At 30.0% G+C, this 22,328-nt stretch overlaps 1 protein-coding gene and 5 non-coding genes across 6 annotated transcripts in view; 4 read left to right on the top strand and 2 right to left on the bottom strand.

Moving 5' to 3' along the window:
- Positions 1 to 22,328, top strand: part of LOC123303048 — a 509,686-nt gene that overhangs the window by 11,296 nt on the left and 476,062 nt on the right. The window lies entirely within an intron of this gene.
- Trnan-guu lies at positions 7,511 to 7,584 on the top strand. Its single transcript has one exon. It is a non-coding gene; the product is annotated as a tRNA-Asn (tRNA).
- Trnan-guu lies at positions 7,693 to 7,766 on the top strand. The gene has a single exon. It is a non-coding gene; the product is annotated as a tRNA-Asn (tRNA).
- On the top strand, positions 7,845 to 7,918 carry Trnan-guu. Its single transcript has one exon. It is a non-coding gene; the product is annotated as a tRNA-Asn (tRNA).
- On the bottom strand, positions 16,460 to 16,672 carry LOC123303154. The gene has a single exon (XR_006535584.1). It is a non-coding gene; the product is annotated as a small nucleolar RNA U3 (small nucleolar RNA).
- LOC123303153 lies at positions 20,847 to 21,058 on the bottom strand. Its single transcript, XR_006535583.1, has one exon. It is a non-coding gene; the product is annotated as a small nucleolar RNA U3 (small nucleolar RNA).

The raw sequence follows: 22,328 nt of genomic DNA, 5'->3' as shown, positions 1-22,328 counted from the left end.
TCAGATAAAAATTATTTTTGGAGGTATTTGACCAAAACAGACAAGGACTGACAAAAAGCATGACAAGAAAATTACTCGGAATATGTATTATTAATAACTTTTAGTATGTTGTTCGTGACATGATCAGAGATGAATTGTCACAAGTTATGGCTTCCCTGAATTTTTCTTCCCTGAAGTTTATCCCACTATTTAACAACATCGATCGTAAAATATTTAAAACAAACAAAAAACTTTATAATAAAATGGTTTAAGCCACCTCATATTGGGACACACAAAAACATTATAATAATTTTGTTCGAAACGTGTGTACAAAAACTTACTGAATATTATTACAATTACTCTGAATGTTTTTTCATGGTTACTATAAAATTCGAAACATTATATAACAACAAGAATTAGTCATGAATGTCAAAATTATTATATAAGATTTAATTTTCCAGATAATCTTTAAGTTTAAACTAATATTTTGAAAAGCTTTTGTGTTTATAATTATTTACTGGGAGTTAAGAACAATCTTAACTATACATAAAAGATTATAGTGTTAGGGCCTTTTAAACTGTTATATAATGTGTGTATCGTGATACAATGAAAATCGCTTATAACGATATTCATAGAATCGTAAAATGATATCTCGCGTTATTTCCTTTGACGGACATTTTTGAAGGGAAAACTTTCGAAGTGTAAACTTTTTTAGCGACGTTGGACATTTTTTGGTAAGAAAAAATATTATGGGTTTGCGTCATCGACTTGCTATACGTGCGCTGACATGATTATAGCAGTATATCTGTAGCTATACAGCTGACGTATTGTGTAACATTAGTGCTGCGTACATAACAAGTAAATTGAAATTTATGTAAATACGAATACTATCCACAAATCATTTGATTGTATATTAATAGGGTATTATCAAGTTCGTCAAGTTCGTAAATGAGCATCATAAGTCAATTGGGTCTTGGGTCCGTAGGATCCATCCATCTTGTAAACCGTTAGAGATAGAACAAAAGTTTAAATGCAAAAAATGTTCCTTATAAAAAAATAAACAACTTTTGCTTGAAACATTTTTTCGTAAACATCACTGTTTACCCATGAGGGCGCCAATTAGGCGGAAATTTTATAGTATGTACCATACTTGAATGTCAGCTATGTATGTGTCACATGTATGAATGTGTTATGTGATAAAGAAATCAACACTGACTATGCATGGTATTTCAACAATTAATTCAGTCAATTGTTTGTTTTCACTTGTTATTAGTAAAATTAACATTTTGAAGTACTTTTTCAAAAATAGTGGAATACCCTATTGAATGTTAAATCGATTCGTCGTGATTAACGATATCGCTACAATCGGTTTTGACTGTATCTATGTGTTTTATGCGAGTGAGTGAACTGTGTTGTAAAAGACCTAAGACTAATAATATATACCTACTACAACTAAAATTTAATAGGATTACATAAACTGTTTACTTGTCCCTAACAAATACATGCTGTGTTGCCTCCATACTCAGTGAGTTACTTACTGTTTGTATCTCATCAATGGTACCCAGATAAGTACCGTGGATCACAAAAGTGTACTTAAGAACGTTGATTACACGTAGAAAATACTTTTTATTTGAAACACAATAAAATAAAAAGTAGAATATAATTTTTCTATGAGTCACTATTTGAAAAAAAGCTGGACGCACACAATTTTAAATATCTAGGATAAATAGGAATGGCTCAAGCTTTTACGAACTTGCAGAAAAAATATTTTTTAGTACAATAAAAACTAGTCCCTCAAAATATATTTTTTATACCTTGTTTAATATATGGAATACTAGCTGTGAACTACCTGCTTTTCTGGGAAATATCCCTACTATAACCCTCTCCCCTCCCCATATTCCTTTTGCGTAGGACTTACAGTTTTGTGATGTACACGTCATGCACTTTTATTTGATACCCCACATGGGCATATTTGATAATTTGATTATTCAACCCTACTTTCTCGTTTCAGACTTCTACCTCCCGAAGGTTTAAAATAGATAAAAACAATCCTTGAAGCTGGTTGTATATCTTGTTAATATTTGAGTTTAATCGATGCTCAACTCACTCTACTTTATTATGCATGCATTGTACATAAAAACCTTTCTCTTGAATTTAAGCCTGTCTTTTGTTTTCAATCAATTGTACAACTTCAATTGTTTTCAATCACTTAGAGAACCTGATGTGCAGTACAAAGTACGCAACGACTGATGACTAGACCCCGCCCAGATTGGCTCCTTAAATTAACTCGGCATAGGAGGTTTCATGTCCTTAATATACATGTTCTTGAATAGAAGCCATGCCAAGTTAAGTATGCGCGCATACTGAGCTTAAAAAAGTATACACTAGAAATAGCTTAACGCATACTGAGCTTAAAAGCGCATACTGAGCTTAAAAATGTATACACTAGAAATAAATTTGCGCATACTGAGCTTTTAGCGCATACTGAGCTTTTAGCGCATACTGAGCTTAAAAATGTATACACTAGAAATAAATTTGCGCGCATACTGAACTTGACTGACTTAAAAGTATATGCATCCACTATCCAGTTTTTATTATAGGCCAGTGGTTATCATGAAAAAATTTCCGTATGCATAATTGAAGTAAATTTTGAAAGTGTTTTAAACTTGATATGTTAACAACCTTTTTGAGTCTTAAGGCTGTGTTTACTAAGTTTGCAGTAAAAAGTACAAGCATAGTACCAACAGGTTTACTCAGTACTTTATAATAATAAGAAGTAGTTGTTGAAATATACAATTAAGGTAGTTTGACCCTATTAAGGTGGCTGAAACAAACTCATTTTTCTTGTGAATTTAAAACTATGACGTTTACGAAAAAAAGTTTCATAAAAGTTGTTAATTTTTTATAAAGAATACTTTTTGTGCTCAAACTTTTCTTCTATGTTTTACGGTTTAAAAGATGAGTTATACGGATCCATGATCCGATTGATCTATGACCTATGTTGTTCGTTTATGAATTACATCTCTTCGTTTTCGAGTTACCGTGATGACACGTGGACAAATGGAAATGGACTAATCCAGTCATATTATGAACACCTTTACCAGAATTTGTTTTAGCCATTAATATTTCTAAACGTTACAAATTTTTAGACTATACTTTGATATATTTTGTTTATTTTTTTTGCTTTTATAATTTATTAATAATTTTTCGATTTTAGAAGTCAATAAAATCAGTAACAACGAAACTTTATTGAAGTTGAAAAATTTATATTTTACTGATTAGAAGCATCAGCATATATATTTAGAATAGCAATCCTTGGATAAATGAAGTATATCAGCAATCTCAGAAACGGCTCGAACGATTTTCCTGAAAAATAGTATGCAGGGGGTTTTTGGGGAAAAAATCGATTTAGCTAGGTTTCATTTTTAGAAAAAGTCGTTTTTTCTGTGTTTTCAGGAAAAACTGAAACATTAACTGCATCATATCACTCTTTCTGACATCTATTGGCGACGAAATAAATAACATTACCGGTGCATTCAAATTGGTACAGTGTGTTGACATTTTACATGGTTCTTATATTAGTGATAAAAAGTCTTTTTAACTCAAAAAATGCCTAGTATAGCTCGGTCATTTAGGTGTTTTGCTTTAAGTCTCAAAAGTATGTTTTTTGTTGCTCAATAGATGGCAGTAATACTCAATTAGTTTATACTCAATAAGTTTCACTCAATAATTAATATAATATAAATGATTTTAATCATCGACTCTAACGAGTAAACTATCTTAAAGACAATACCATATAGAGAATAACATTATACACACACTTGTAACAAATATTCCTGGAGCTATTTAGACGAAATTTAGCAATAAACATACATTCGCTTTTATATGCTATTAGAAATGTGAAATATCAATGCATCTGTCAACAGCAAAACAAGCTTTTACTAATTGTAAAACAGTAAATGTTACACAGCAAGTATTACCATATTATGAGTGAAAATAAAGCTGCTTTTACACTATACATATGTTTATCCAGATAGTTATATCGTTTATGTTGTGTTTACATAAGCCGTTGGTTATTCAACAAAATTTCATTTAGTAATACGAAAGAAACATAAGTAAAATTGAAGAACCGATTATTTGTATTTCCGGGTTTTATGATAAACCAACTTAATGAATTTTTCAGCTTTATGTATCTTAACTAAGCTAAGTCACGCTTCTTCAAATTGTACTTCTTAACCCAAGAACTAACAAGTGAAAACAAACAATTACTGATTGAGTTAATTGTTGAAATACCATGCATAGTCAGTGTTGATTTCTTTATCACATTATACATACAAACATGTGACACATATATAACTGATAATCAAGTATAGTACATATTATACAATTTCCGCCTAATTGGCGCCCTCACGGGTAAACAGTGATGTTTACGAAAAAATGTTTCAAACAAAAGTTGTTTAATTTTTGATAAGGAACATTTTTTACATTTAAACTTTTGTTCTATCTCTAACGGTTTACAAAATGGGTCATACGGACCCAAGACCCAATTGACCTATGATGCTAATTTACGATCTTGACCTCACTTTTTACGTCCTGAGTACGCTGTAAAAATTTCAGCTCGATATCTTTTTTCGTTTTTGAGTTACGTGTCCACAGACGGACGGACGGACGGACAACCGTAAATGGACTAATTAGGTGATTTTATGAACACCTATGACAAAATTTTTTTCTTAGCATCATTATTTTTAAGCGTTACAAACTTGGGACTAAACTTAGTATACCTTGTATATATTTCATATACATGATATAATAATTTTAAAAGACTGAGGAGGTCCTAAGAGTATTTCAAATCTAATGGTTTTCAATTGAAAATTAATTAAAAAACTGCATTTCCGTATAACCTAAATTTTAACTGTATCGTATTTTTGCACAACCTAAAATAGTAAAGCACGTATTTTTCAAATTCTCACGAGTCGAAAATTACGTAAGAAAAATACTACACCAAATCAAAATACAAATTAACTTTAAACACTGCCTGGATTCGAATCAATTACGTAGTTTAGCCGTGATCCTTGAATGTAATGTGAACAAAAAAAAACAGTGTTTCAATGTTACGTAGAGATGTGAAAATGTATTCTAAATTTGATTTCCTTGGGAAAAAAGATTTCTGTAAATTTGTTTTATAGCAAAAACAACAACAAAAATAAACGTTTTAAACTCTATAGTAAATATGCGTTATATGTTTTCAGGGAAAGTGTTGTTACGATAATACCCATAAATGCATGTTTATACTATGGGTCTGTTTTGTTTGGCAACATAAAGAAATGTCAATTTCAAATGTATACCTTCTACCATGATGAAAGCAACTTTCAAAATTGCCTTTGATTTTGAAAAAATACTATAATGTTACAGTTAAATATTAATGTTAAAGTTATTTCATTAATTCGAACAGCTATTAAGTATTCCTAAAGGAAAAATTGTTCCTACCTAAAACCCTAACCTAAATCCTAAAACCAAACAGTTCTCCAGATATAAACCAGTTTTTATACTAGCTAAAAGTATAACTTTGTAATGGCTCGCGAATGGTATCATATAAAATAGATATTTCTTAAAATAAAATTATACTTCAATTATTGACAAATATTTTTAATTTAATTGTTCCTCAACAAACGTTAATTTCTTTAAAACATCAGGTTGTAAACCATGATCCATGTTATTATCCGCTGTGAAAATATTCAATTCATTTTTTATTTTAAATTTATGACAAATACAACAAAACCCATCTTTATTAATTTGTAAATCAAACCAACGACGATGACATCACGCTCTTTACGACCCGTCAACGTACGACGTCATTTTATTGCTAAAATTACAATTAATTAATAAATAACTTTAAAATTATAATAACTATAATTAAATTTTTTTATTTCTTCTGTCAATATAACTTAATTTTTTAAGTTATTCTACTGTAGAACTGCAAAAATTAATTGTTTATGTTATGTTATCACGTTGTTTGTATTTTTCATTATGACTTTTTTTAATACTTGAAAGAATCTACAGATGGCCACTCAATTAAAATTAATATTAAATGCAGCCAATTATATATAAGTATTAAATGTAGCTCACAGATGGTGAGCTACAAGGACCAATGTTTAATATGATTGAATTAGTAGCTACACCCTATAGTTTTTCAATTAATAAAATAGATAAATATTGTTTGATAGATTCTGATAGCTTTACAAAGTGAAAACCGACCTATAATAAACGACTTGATAAGGTTTTATCTCCGTTTATATTTGTGTATATATATGTTTGTGTATATATATATATATATATATTATATTGTGGGAGGTGATAATCCAGACGTGATTTTATTAGCTAGTCACACATCATTGATATTGAAAGTTTCATACTCTACGCCGTATTAAAACCGATGTTTGTTCATCGATTACCGGTTTTTTTTCTCTACTCCGCGTGTCGTATATATACTCGTTTTTTTTATTCGAATAATTTAATTGAAAAATAATACATTTATTAAGTATTGCCCGTAGCCAGTGGCGATTTTAAACGGGTGACAATGAAGCACTTTCTATCTGGAGCATTTTAAGTAGATGGAAATTTTTAATAACTGACACAACAAAATCTGAAATGGTTTTTTATAGAAAAGTGAACGACTTTTAATGGGTTTATTGAAAAAAATTTTTTCGAAGAGTGCCTAGATTTCGCAGAAACAAAGTGAATAATCATGGAATTTAAATTTAGTTCAAATATTTTATTTCCGTAACTTTATTGGTTGGACATTTAAACTTAACCATTATTTTAGTAACAACTATCTTTTTAATTACTTAAAATTAATTAATAAAAGTACAAATTCAGTGAGAGAAAAACGTGACGTTATAGTAAGTAGCTTGTCAGATTTGTTGACATACTGTACGGTATTAATTACTTAGATTTTGTATGGTATTACATTAATTTATATTATTCTTCGGCTTTTTATTAAAAAACTGTAAATTCTGTGTTGTAAATTCATTTTTTTAAAGTGTAAATTATACATTTAACTCAAAAGGACTGCGTTTAAACATCTCAAAATTATTCTCTATATTTTAAACATTTTTTTAGCCACTCGTGGCTAATTTAACAATTGCTATCTGAGTTTTTTTTTCTTAACTCCGCCACTGCTTGTATCTCGATGAACAAATTCTGTATCTTCTAATTTGTTTTCGATCTACTGTATTGAGTGTCACATAAATCGTATTCTTGTAGTTCTTAGTCAAAAAAAAGAAGCTTTAAAATTTGTTTTTTGTTGTCCTATGTATCTTCTAATTTGTTATAGACAGACATTACTTGATTGTGTAAACGTTGCTTAGAATACAAATAAATACCTTTTGTTGCCGGCATTTTTAGAAATGTTACGACGCGTGCCTTTATAGGTTAACAAAATTAAATTAAACTTAAACAAAGAAAAATATGTTTTAATATCAATGAAATTTTATCGAAAATATAATTTTACGGTAGTTTTAATAAAACAACAGCCTCCGTGGCGCAATTGGCTAGCGCGTTCGGCTGTTAACCGAAAGGTTGGTGGTTCGAGCCCACCCGGGGGCGCAAATATTTTACTACAAACGTCGATACGTACATTTGTAGTAAATATTTTTAAAGTTCTTCGGATTTAACGTTTTTATTTGATTTCCAATGTATTTTTAATAAATAACAGCCTTCGTGGCGCAATTGGCTAGCGCGTTCGGCTGTTAACCGAAAGGTTGGTGGTTCGAGCCCACCCGGGGGCGTAATTTTTTGTTAAGATTTTTGTTGATGATGTATAGATTAACAATATTGAATTTTGAGAGTATTTTCAATAACCAACAGCCTCCGTGGCGCAATTGGCTAGCGCGTTCGGCTGTTAACCGAAAGGTTGGTGGTTCGAGCCCACCCGGGGGCGTAATTTTTTGTTTATGTTTTTGTATTATTGAATTTTGATAGAATTTTCACTAAAAAGCAGCAGTGTTCACTTAACAATGCCGCCTCGCATTAGCTTTCCTGTATGATGCAATATATTTCCTGTAATAGCTTTATTGATCGATATTTCGGGATCTTCTCGCAAAATTTGAAACAGTTAGGCAATCCTGAATACAAGAATGTATGCATATATCTACATAAAGTATAGAAAAAATCTAAAATGTTATATGTTAGATATATAAGCTGTGTTAGATATATAAGTTTCTAACATTAATTGAAGACATGATAATAAATTGTAGCAAACATTCATACATTCATAATATTCTTTGTATAAAGATTCTTAATATTCTATTTGATGAATAAGGTTTCAACATTATTAGAATCATCTTTTACGTTTTATATAAAAGGTAGATAGATATAGATACTGTGGATACTGTATCAACTACCTACGCTATTTATGTACACGATGCACCAGCTTAGATCCTCAAGCTAAAATATCTTTTAATATATTATAAGAATTTTACCTTCGTTCACAAATGATCTTCAAAATCGATTCAGTTTGGAAAAGGCATGACATATAGTTTTAACATATAAATAATTACTATGGAAATGAGTGGTCAAATAAACCTGGTTCAATTCATTTCAAAAAGTGAAATGGTAAAATAATTAGGTAATTCAAAACAATAATTCAAAAGAACAAAGTCGACTCAAATATTTCAATTTCAATTAAAATATTTCCAAAAATTTGTCCGAAAAAATGATAGCTCTCTAAGTATCCTTTTCATTTCATTTGATGCCCTTGACCATCACTTTGATATTGATTTAAGAAGGAATGTTATAAGTTTAAAGTGTTTATCTGGGCGTCTGTCTGTATATTTCTCAGTGCCATCATAACTCCTAAACGGTCAAACTTAGATATCAAGTGCAAGTTAAGGTTCCCTACCCGAACCGAAAAGTGGCGACGTTCTTCAAAATTCTTTAAGGAAAACGATAATTTAATGGAAAGGTAATTGAATTGGGTTCCGTAACCGAAAAATTTGTCGGGGTTTTTTAAAGTTTTGTAAATTTCTTTTGTGTGTTCTATACATGCTACAAAGATGGGATTTTCACCAATTCTGCCATAAACAATTAAGTTTATGGCAGAATTGAAACATTATATAGCATGTATATACAGGTACCTTTTGTTTATATTGTTTTATACCTTACATATATTATGTATGTGTTTGTTTGTTTATCTTTCTTTACTTATATGACGTAATTAAACAAACGATTGCGTACTCAACACTGTCTATACATGGTAATTCAACAATTTATTCAATTAAGTCAATTTTTATACGAAAAAGTCGTTCGAAAAATATATCAATTTGAAGAAGCTTCAAAAGCTTAAATGGAACATTGTGTATATATCCATAGTCAGATTATATTTATTGAGGAAGCTTAAGTATTATTATCCATAAAGCTTTATATGTAGTGATGAACAGTGTATCTCGTGGCGGTGCTTGGTGCAGTGTATCATTCAATATAATATATATATATATATATATATATATATATATATGGAGTGGGATGCTCAATGATTTTAAATTGATTCTTGTGGTTTACATCATGTCTATGTTGGGAATATATCCGATCGCTATTACCTATTACCTCTCTACTGCTAACCTAGTCAACTTGTGTTATAGCACAATGTTCAAATGACTTACTTAATACTGATGCAGTCAAAAAAAAAAAAAAAAAAAAAAACAGGTATAAGATCCTTTGGAATTTAAATCATTTTCCACCTTCAACCCTTCATTTGGCTAAAACCAAATGATGAACGTCAAAAGCTCACAATAAATGTTATAGATTTTTAAATATTCTCGTATTCATACAAATTTCATTTCGATTAATATATTTCGATATTAAATGTTCTGGGGTGCCTTATCTATTATGTGACCAAGGTCAGACACTCAAGCTAACCGTAGGTCCATCTATGTTTTATTATTTGAACTATATCTAAAAATTATTCTGTGTTTTATATTTTTTATAAAATTTGATTATAAATCTACTTTGAAACCGGCTCAGTGGCCGAGCGATTAAAGGAACAATAGCCTTTAACCGTTTGATTACTGACAGAAAGGTTGCGGGTTCAAATCCAGTTATTATAAACTGTCACAAAGACAAGGCTGTAAAAAGCTTAGCATTTCAGCAGATTGCCGCGACACGACCATCTATATTCGAAAATTTCACACGATGGACAAAGGGTTAGGGTACGAGAATGGTAGAAACTTAGTAAAATGCTTCTTCTGAAATTTTGAGCAGGGAATTCTCGAAATTTGAAGGTAGGGTGTTATTCGATTATTTAACTAAATAATTGACTTCACAAGTAGGAACATTTGGCGTCTCACACAAGAATCCCTACGCCATGGCGTTCTTGGCGTAAACCCATTGACTTTAGAGTTATATAGACTGAGTATTAAGCGATTTCTTTCAATAAATGTATTTGTTCTTATAAATATCCCTAGTTGACCTAATCAATTACCTCAGATGTTGGCACGTTTCTCACTGTACGGAAAGATAGGCGATGCTAAGTCTATATAAAACTATAAAGTCAATGCGTAGATCATAGTCCGACACTGTGTCAACTACTGTATATTTATTTATAATGAACTAATTGTTAAATTTATTGTTTTTATTGAATATATTGATTATTTAAAATTGATATTGATATATTTATTTATTAGGGTAAATATTGAATATGTGATTAAACTAATAATAATTTGTATACACGCTAATGGTTTATTAAATCATTTGAATAATAATTATATTGCAATTCGCTTGCTCCATCTATACACACATATACGAACTAATATTGGAGTGCGATACTACTGTACAGGTTCTACACTATCGTATACATGTATGTGTATATGGATTGCTTTAACAACAACAATGATATCAAACTAATTAACTGGAAGTAATAATCAAATTGGAAGATTAGGGAGAGGTTGTATGTGTTCTCTGTTGTTGGTGGTTGTAACCATACCTATCCTATATCACACAATCATAACATATTGTGTTCTATACGTTGTAGTAAATTATATACTGAGTGTCATCAACAATGCTCTAAATATATACTTTTTTTAAAATATCGACAAAGGATGTATGAGCATGACAACAATGTTTGATTTAAAGGCTCAAAATTTGTTTGTAGGTAGTCTTTTACTCAAAGAATATGTGGTTAAAATTTCAGCTTAGGTATCCGTGCAAATTTTTAAGAAAAAAGTCATTAAAAATCGATATAAAATACATTGGCTCTTATGGAGGAATCTCAAAAAACGACATATTTTGGAATTTTTTGATAATTTTCATTTGGAATGAATGAAAACAAATTTTAAAAAAACTTTTTAATAGAAAGTAAACATATTAGCAATGAATTAGAAAAGAAAAAAACTAAGTGTCACCGTCCATATAAGGGATGTAAGAGCAGGGTAGATTAAGGGTTGAAATTATTTTTATCTTATTTTCAGCTTTGACGATGAATTTTGTTATAACTTCATGAATGTAGACGAAAAATAAGAATAAAATTTTTCGATATGTGTCTTGGTTTTCGAAATATCGAAAGCTAAATAATTAAACAAAATTTTCAATTTTCGATATTTTGAAAATTAAGCCAGATATCGAAAAATTTTATTCTTACTTTTCGTCTTATATCGTCAAGTAATAATGTAAATTTATCATCAAAATTGAAAATATCTATTTTTAAATTTGTGCCCCCACTACCATGCTCATACATCCTTAATAGTCCCGGAAAAATCCATCATTGAGCATGATTAATTTCTCCTCCTGAACGTGAGAGTGCAGGTTGCCGATGGGTAACCCGGTAGGATATTGTTTAAACCAGGCATGGGCGAGTTATTTTAAGTCGAAGTCACCATTGTTAAAACTTTATTGTGTGTCATAAATTTTAGTGTGTGTCTCTTTATGCAAGTCCGCGTTGCTCCTAGGGGAAGAAGCGAGATGGGTATACGACTATTCTACCTATCTCAGTTTCTCTAATAGTAATGAGATGTTGTCTCTCTGAAAAAATATTGTCTCTCTGTCTTACTCGCATTTTAGTTGTGATTAGGTTGTCACTATCTTACTCGTGTTTTAAGTAGGAAGTCTGAGAGACTTCTGTAAGTCCCGTTTGTCAATGCCTGGTTTAAACTAATTGATTAGCCATAAATCTAAAACTTTAAAATATGTTGCGAGTTCCAATTAACATTAGTAAAAAGACGTTTTTGTTTTTTAAACCCAGGAAAATAAAAGTTTTTCTGTTTAAAAAATTCAAGTGAAGTTTTTTCACCGGGGTTATCTTTATTTGGATGCAAGAAATGACCAATGAAAAGTCTATTGCAAAATATTGCAATCTATCCTCTCGAAATATCAAACTTCTATCATGAGCGATTTAGGCTGTGCGTCGATAAATCAGTCGCGACATTGCCTAATCCCCCTTAGATTATTTCCCCTCTCCGAAATGATTCTGATTTTAAATAATATACAAAAAGAATGATTTTGAAAAAAAAAATCATCCAAATCGAAGCTGTTATTGAGGATTCCCGAGTAAAAACGTTCATTGATGCGACTATCTGTGTTATTACGGGGTAGTTATAATCGGTTTTGATTTCGTATTGACGGGCACTCTGTACGTATTTGTACATATTATGGGAATTATGTAATTAATTATATATGAAATTTTAACTGTGTGGTTATTTGTAATTTCAATTCACTTATTTTATCTTGTCAATACCTACGTAGGCACTTAATTTTTGGGGTATTTGTGTTTCTACCCGTAATATGTGAGCCGTGGGGGAATTTATTAAACAGTACCAATTCATTGTATTTCACACTGGCCATAAAAATAACCAAATAAAATTTTGTAACTCGTTTAAATTTATCCGGTGTATTAAATAAAAGCTTGTCTGTAAAAAAAGTATATTTTATTTAAGGAAACAATTCAGAACTTTGAAATTTTTAAAATCAAATTTTAAATCGAAATTTTCAGTCTTCGATATTTCGAAAACTAAGTCAGATTCTCATTTCGTTAATATCAAAATTCACCATTAATATTGAAAATATTTTGATTTCTTTATTAAGATCTTAACTTAATTAGATTTTTTTTAAATTTTCTATGGTCAAATCGGTGGTAATCAAAATGTCTTGTCTATCAACTGCTTTGTCATGAAAGTAATGTTAAACATGTCTACTTTTCAAGTCAATTATCGAGCATTTTATTAAAGTTTGCTACCCTGCTTTCACTTTCTTAAACGTTAAATTAAAAAACTATGAAATTTAAAAAAAAGTATATATATAGCTATAAAGTGGTTATTTTTAATTTTAAAGATGAAATTGTCCAGCTAAAAAAGATCTCTTAACGCATATGGACGCATTGAGTGACTTAATGACTAAGATAAAGTATTATTGCATTTTTAAATTTCCAACTGGAACTGGATACTTGGAATCACATTTTAGCAGAAAAGTTTGTTAACTCTCAGTCTAAGGGATCGCAATAAAACGATCTAGTGAACGAAGAAAAACCTAGACAGCAAAACTTTCTAAGTTCTGTTTTTGATATTATATCTTTACAGGTTACTTACAATTAAGTATCATTTTCATTTTTTATCACATGAAAAAGAACATGAAATACAGTTACCCAATTATATACTATATTGGTATCCTTTATTATTACGCGACAATTGTTTAATTATGGTACAAAGTGATTCATTTTTCATCTTATGAGTTGTTAATGCTGCTTATAAAAAAAAACAACTTAGAAATAACATTCAGTTCATATAAAGAGTCATCTGATTTAGACGAATTCCTTATAGACTTAAAAAGTCAACCTTAAAACACGATTTCAAATTAAAATGATTCTTTTTTATTACCATTTCTTCATTATACCATGTATATGAAATATACTAAGGTATACTAAGTTTAATCCCAAGTTTGTAATGCTTAAGAATATTTATGCTATGAACAAAATTTAGGTATAGGTAGTCATAAAATCACCTAATTAATACATTTCTGGTTGTCTGTCCGTCTGTCATCACGATAACTCAAAAACGAAAAGAGATATCAAGCTGAAATTTTTAAAGCGTGCTTAGGACGTAAAAAGTGAGGCCGGGTTCGTAAATTAACAACATAAGTCGATTGGGTCTTGGGTCCGATGGATCCATCTTGTAAACCGTAAGATATAGAACAAAAGTCTAAATCCCTTTTCTATAACACTCGAAATAATGGTGGGGATGGTTTTACACAGGTAAAATATATTATATATTATATTACATCAGAGAAGATGGCCTTGGAATATTTATTTTGACTATCTTTACAGAAATCTGTAATTTATGGTAATTTCAAATGTCAAATTAAATTCAATTTTTTTATTTTTTTTAAAATGTTTTTTAAATATATCTTTATAAATTATATCTCATGTGTTATTCTGATATATCAGTTATATTGCTGTACAGTTTCATTAAAAACCATTCGCTAGTTTTAGCGTGAAAGCGTAACAAACAAACAAACAAAAATGCTTACTTTCGCATTTATAATATATATAGATTTTCTAATTTTAGTAAAAAAAAGTATTGTAAAAAATTGATCGTAAAAGGCGCACATACCTAAATCGATGATTATCCCTGTCAAATTTTCCTGTACTTTTATGTGTTCAGTGAACAAAAATATTTAACCACACCCACTTTTTGTTATAAAATGAAGGTACACAAAACTCTTGTCATTCTTTTTTCTATTTTATTTTTATTATCCATCTCGATTCAACTTTTGTATCAAACTATATGTTATGTAAGAAAAGTGCTATTTATTTAAATATGAAATCATAATTTTCACGAAATTTTCATGCATATAATTACCATTTATTTTTTTATTTTTTTTGTTAGACAAGAGAGAAATACGTTTTACTTCGTATAAAGGCTTTAAAATGATAATTTACCAGAAAACATCTGCTTTGAATGCCACACAACCTCTATATTCAGATCAGTAGTGAATTAATAAACAATTATGAAAACTTAAATTTAAATTTTATTTTTTCTATGGCCTTAAAGAACGGTTATTAAGAAATTATATCGAATAAATTAAAAAACATACAATAGACTTACATGTCGCTTAAAAATACATTAAAAACGTTGCCGTTTTTAATGGTTACGATACGTTGTATATTCTATCCTCCAAAAATGGCGTAAAGGAATTAGGGATACAACCTCCTTTAAGAAAGTTTCCGAAAAGAATAAGTGGGTAAGAGTTTCCTATATTTAACCATCATTGTAATAACAAGATATATAGAATTTTGAACAAGTCTGGGATTACAGTTGGTTTTACATCTCACACGCCTTGAAATCGGGTATCTACCAAATTTCTTGCTCGAATTGTTCTAAAATTTATTTAGGCCAGATCAAGCGACAAATTTGAATTCGCAAAAAAGAACATATAAGCGATGTCAAAAATCATCGAATCGAAAAATCTTGCAACCATATTATAAATACAGAACACAAAATTCTACCTGCCATCACAATAGTTTAGATGCTTAAGGAAGCATTTTAATCTACAAGGCAGGAAATAACACTCTGAACTGGGATAAAGGTCCTATACCTGACTCTGAATTGATAAAATGGATACCTGTTAAAGGTCAACCCATAAAACAATTCTCGTCAGTTATAGCGAACTTGGACACACCCATTCCCCAAAGGATACCAAATTTTAGATATAAATTGAGGTCGATAAAAGAATTTTTCAAACCCACTAAATAATTTGTTGTGAAATTGGGTTTGAGACGAGTCCGGTTTGCGAAAACTTAACTTCCACATTGATATGTATATAGACGTGAAAATATATTATGTTAAAAAATTCAAGAAGTTTTCATTTTTTTTTTCATCTCTAAAACAGAAAATTTACATTCTTTTGCATATCAAATTTGTCTTAGACAAGATAGATTTTTTTTGTTTACGGAATTAACTCTTTATGGTAAACATAAAGTTACTAGCGAAAGAAAATACATACCGTTTAAAAATTAATAATGAAGTATATAAAATTTCGAATTTATGTTTCGAATGAGTAAACCTTCAACAATTCAGTAAAATATTAAGTACCTCCAGGAAAAAAGAATACAAGTGATGATATGGTACTGAATTTTAAATTTACCTATATGTCGAATAGCCTTGAAGACTGTGTAATACATAAAGTATCAGAAATTCTGTAGGTGCAAATTGAACTTGTTTCTATGTGGAACGGTTATTTTTAATTCAAATGCTAGTTTTGAAAAATTTAAAGATTAACTTTAATCAAGTAAAGATATTATGGGATATTATTTTTTAGGTGGTTTCTTTTGTGGCACATTCTCATATTGAAGTACATCCGAATGAACTTTTTTTATATCCTAACACGTTTTTTGAGGAACAGATCGTTTTTGAAGTAATTAATAAGATCTGTTTATGAAAAGAGCACCTTTTGCAGGTTTCGTAAAAAATTTAAATTCATGAACTATTTTAATTTAAATACCACTCAGCATGTGAGAAATCCATTCCCTACTGATACACAGTAGGTTGAACGATCATCGTTAACCCTGGAACATTCATTGAATGATCTAGGATTTACCTCACGCTCAGGATTTCAACACTTTAACTCATCATCGTGGTTACATTGGACTCTACAGTTGAGTAAAGATAATGTGAAGATATACTACAGAAATGATCCTGTGAAGTATGATCTTAACTTTGTTAGTTTTCTATTAGTATTTAAATACACGACTTGAACATACTACTAGTGAGAGGTTGACACAATTTTAATTAATACGTATAGAGATAGATAAATAAAAAGAACGAGAGTATTGTATACCACACGATTGAATTAAACTTCTTTAGGTGCTTCTTTTGGTGTAAATAATATTACAAATATAATAAATATTATTTATAAGATTATTGATTAATGAAAGCAAAAAAAAAATTTAGTTTTACATGAGCTGGTTTTGAACGCTAGCCTCTGAAATTGGAGTCCTACGTTCTGGCACTGAGCTACTGAGTCTATGTGTAAATGAATACCTAATATGTTTTATATAGTTATAGTATGCCATTGATGTTATTATGTTTTTGTAATTTCGCTGTGATCGGTTAGGTCCTCCAACGTTACAGATTTGTTGATATAGGCGTGACTCTTATGAAACTCGCACAAAAAGAAATTTAATAGCGTATTCTTGCCTAAACATACACTACGATGATTTATACGCCTTACGCTACCGCCAACACTCACAGTTTCTTGAAACTTTTGTACACTGATGCGAATTGTTGATCAATAGGAAGATTAAATTGGCCAGAATTTACAGAACTGTTATTATTGTAGGACAAGCCAAAAATTTTAGCGCTGAGCATTTGAGCGTGATTTAGTTAAATGATTCATATCGTAAAATAATGTTTCAAACTAATATTTGACGTTTGAAACAAGCGAAAGTAAACACAACTTTCAAATAGGGTATTCTACTATATTTGAAAAAGTACTTCAAAATGTTGATTTTGCTAATAAAAAGCCACCAAAAATTTACTTCGGAAAAATACACACGCTTTCTTGCCAAAAACTTAAATTAAATTTTAAACCTTTTATAAACTGTCTAAAACGCGAGCATGCAATTTGATGACGTAATATCGGTCTCATTATACGAAATAACACAAATAAGTTTGAAAGATATATTCATAGACATCTGATTATAATAAATATAAATACTTATTATCTATGAATATATTATACCCAGCTGTCTACACTGAACTAACTGATGGTCTATGGTTCATACCGATATGAAATCACATCAGGGCTTGCCCACGTTTTAGGTTACGTGATATACAGTTTAAAAATTACGATTTTTAATTTTAATATTAAGAAAAATGTGCTATTATGACTCGAAATCAGAATATTTAAGTGTGTTTTTACATAAATTTTAACTTTTTTCAAATTTCATAATTTATTTTTCACTAGCGAAAGTACACTATTTACACAATAGCAAACATAGAAAACTGAAATTAGATCATCCTTTATATGTAAGGATATGCTACAGTTTCAATATAAACGTAAAAAAAAGAAAGCAATTGAAAAGTAAAAGAAAGTAATAGGGCTGTAAAATTTGTTATATTTTCATATGTCGTTGGTAATAATAATATCATACACAACAAAGTTACTATATACGTTTGATATATAAAATAAGTGTTCAGATAGCGTAACGACTTAAGACGTATCGAACCGTTAAATAAATAAGATGTTACAACTGGTAATCCTCATCTGAAATATGCGATTGCTTAATCCAGAATATATTCTTCATTCATGTGAATCCTTCTTACGTTTCCTACCAACTTTCTAGTCTCACTAGAGGTGTATAATATAATACCATCCTATGATATAACACCCGATATGTATCGACTTATCATCGTGAAGAATGCAAGTGTCGTCTCAGTCTGGAGTAGGTACCTATGCATATTATTATTCATCTGTGTAATAACTGTACCAACTATTTATTATTTGCTTTTTATATCATTCTTTTTACTTATTCAACTTTTTCTTGGATTTGCCATCTTTCTTGATTTTCTGGATTAAAAAGCGAAATAAAAAAAAGTTAAAATATGAGACAAGTTTCTTATAAATTTTTACCCACTGAAACTGGGTAACTAGAGCCCGATCTAGCTCCGGGCAAAAATAATTCCCGCCCTTTAGACTCATACCATATCCAGGTGTCTTTTTTAAGTTGCCATGTTTGAAACTCGATAAATAAATTTAATCGAGGAAAATGGCATCTTATACCGGCATCGAATTCGATTTAAGTTTTCCGGGTTCAATTAAACCCTCAGATTCATACTTGACAAATATTAGATGAGCGCGGTTTAGCCAGAAATTGACAGCAAAAATTTAGTTTTTTATGCGTTTGTTGAATCACTTTTATTGGATTTATTGGAAAATTTGTTTGATTTTGGATAAACAAGTAGAAGACAAAAAGAAGTACTGAATTTATCGATGAGCCAAGTTGATTTTATAAGAGGCCAAGTTTTAGATTTAACGCGGAAATTATCCACAGAAGGCATGGTTGTTAATAAAAACTAAACAAATAAGTTTCTTACAAAAAATAACTAGATATACGAGAAAAATCGATCCAAGGACTCGTTTTTTTCAAAATCTACCTGCCCAATCGTGAAATGAACTTGATTTTTGAATTTTTTGGGTCAAAATTGCCTTATTAACTGAGTTTTATCGAATTCTGAAACAGAAAAAATTGTTTGATTTTTTCGATTTTTTCCAAGGGGTTTCCCTTCAAAGCAAAAAATCGAAAACATTTTGTTGCTTCGGAATTTGATGAAACACAGTTTATAAGGTATAATTGACCCAAAAAATTAAAAAATCGGGTTCATTTAACGATTGAACGGGTAATTTTTGAGATATCGCCAAAAATCGATCCTAGGACTCGATTTTTCAAAATCTACCAGCCCAATCGTCAAATGAACTCGATTTTTGAATTTTTTGTGTCAAAGTTACCTTTTAAACTGAGTTTTATCGAATTCTGAAACAGAAAATTGTTTTTGATTTTTTTCGATTTTTTCCAAGGGGTACCCCTTCAAAAAATTGCAAAAAATCCAAAAAATTTTGTTGTTTCGGAATTTCATGAAACAAAGTTTCTAAGGTATAATTGACCCAAGAAATTAAAAAATCGGGTACATTTAACGATTGGACGGATAATTTTTGAGATATCGCCAAAAATCGATCCCATTACTCGTTTTTTTTCAAAATCTACTAGCCTAATCGTCAAATAAACTCGATTTTTGAATTTTTTGGGTCAAAATTACCTTGAAAAATGAGTTTTATCGAATTCTGAAACAGAAAAAAATTTTTGATTTTTTTCCAAGGGGTACGAAGCCATCCCAATTGCTGTTGTTTTTCCAACTGATTTTATGAACACGTATACCAAAATTATGTTCGTAGCATCAATATTTTTAAGCATTAAAAACTTGGGACTAAACTTAGTATACCTTGATATATTTTATATATGCATGGTATCAAAATCAAGCGGCTGTGTCTGTCTGCATGGACTTGGGTTTGTGAAGAAAAACAGCAAAAACTGTATGGAAACTTGTCATTGAGAGTCTAATCAAATACCTACCTTTCGAATTCTTCTCGTTTCAATCATAAACAAAAATTTTCCACATTGTGAAGAATAAAATTGCCAAAAAGAAACAAAATCATTTCTAAATATATTTGTATTATGAATAATGAAAATGCATCAAATAAGTTTTCATCATGAATTTGTTAAAAAATATTTTATAAATAAAAAAAAACACAAAATATTATATCCACATAGAGTACCAAAAACATTTCCATAATGCAGTCAGACGTATAAACACAGAGAGCCTCAGAGCCTACAACAGTATAGTTGATAGTACATTATTATGAATTATTTAAATAAAGCCTTGAACTAGTTTGTGTCTATATATATACTTTACTCTGTGACTATATCATAGGTCTAGGATACGCCATTATATTTAACAAATAATAGCACACAGATCAGTAAAAAAATTTAACTGCATGGGATACTTTTGGTATTTATATGTTTATAAGGTTTTGATTCCAAAAATAATATCCATTTCCTACTATCATGTCATATTTTCTCTATCAAAATAGATTAAATACCGTCAGCACTCTCGTAATTTTATCTATTTTGGAACTAAGAATTTTCAGATTTTTTCGACCTTACTACAGTTTTTTAATAAAGCTTTTCAAAAACGTTGTATAATTCAAGTTGAAACAGTATGAAGAATAAATGTGAAAAAATTGTCATTTGAACATCGCGTATTCTTCTTATAGCTTTGCTGATTCAGCCCTAGGAGTAATGAATAAATTATGTTTTAAATAAATAAGAGACCACTCAGAATGTGAGAAATCCAAGACTACTGGTAAACAGTAGGTTGAACGATCATCGTTAATCCTAGAACATTCATTGAATGATCTAGGATCTACCTCACGCTCAAGATTCCAACACTTTAACTCATCATCGTGGTTACATTGGACTCTACAGTTGAGTAAAGATAATGTGAAGATATACTACAGAAATGATCCTGTGAAGTATGATCTTAACTTTCACTTGTTTTCTGTTAATATTTAAATAAGTGACTTCAACATACTACTAGTGAGAGGTTGGCACAATTTAGTCAATATACAATAACAACAAACTTACTTTGATCATATAGCAAGCAAAACAAAATGGACAATTATTATTATTATGACAATTTTTCGTGAAAATTTTTGTTCTTTGTCTAACGGTTAGCAAGATGGGTCCTATGGACCCAAGACCTTGACTTATGTTGCTTCTTTATGAACTCGACCTCACTTTTTACGTCCTGAACACGTGTGATTGAAAATGAACTAATCTCAGCAGATGCTTCTCATATTTCCAGTCGTTCTGAAATATGACATATGGCTCTAGACTTTTAACGCATACGTTATACTGGCTATATGTGTGGATATGGTGGATATGGGTATTTGCAAATTTTTTTCTGTATCCATTATAATGTATATTTAATTTGTTGTACAATTGCACGCAATGATCTCCACCAAAAATAAACTCTATAATTTTTATTTTAAAGATATTTAAATGTGTGAAGTTTTCATTATAAAGTAAAAATTATTTTATGTGACTTCACTTACTCATCACAGCCCTTTAGAACTAGAATAATAATGATGGAGTTTAACCTCCGTTTATCTGACAAATACGTCTATAACAGAGGCCACCCACATCATTATTTTTATACCCTGGATATATGTAATATATATCAAGGTGTACTAAGTTTAGTCCCAAGTATGTAACGCTTAAAGATATTGATGTTGTTTATAAAATCACCTCATTAGTCCATTTCCGGTTGTCCATCTGTCTGTGAGCAGCTCAAAAACGAAAAGAGATATCAAGCTCAAATTTTTATAGTGTGCTCAAGACGTAAAAAGTGAGGCTAAGTTCGTAAATGAACAACATAGGTTAATTAGGTCTTGGGTCTTTGGTATGACCCATCTGGTAAGCCGTTAGAGATAGAACAAAAGTTTAAAGGTAAAACTGTTCCTTATAAAAAAATTAACAACTTATGTTTGAATCATTTTTTCGTAAACGGTACTGTTGATCCGTGAAGGTGTAAATTAGGACAAAATTTTGTTATTCATTTCCTCCAAAACTATAAAAGATAGAAAGTTCAGCTATCTTCAACTAGTGGCCTTGTGAAAAATTCTCGAAAAAAAAATTCTCGAAAAAAAAATTCTAGAAAATATCTTTCGAAAACCAAATTAATGGCGCCATAATGGTGTTGGTTTTTTAAACTATAAAAATAATGCAAGCACTGATATTTAACACTTTCTAT

This window comes from Chrysoperla carnea, chromosome X (assembly GCF_905475395.1).
Source record: "Chrysoperla carnea chromosome X, inChrCarn1.1, whole genome shotgun sequence".
Taxonomy (NCBI): Eukaryota; Metazoa; Arthropoda; class Insecta; order Neuroptera; family Chrysopidae; genus Chrysoperla; species Chrysoperla carnea.
This window is presented reverse-complemented; position numbering and strand designations above follow the sequence as displayed.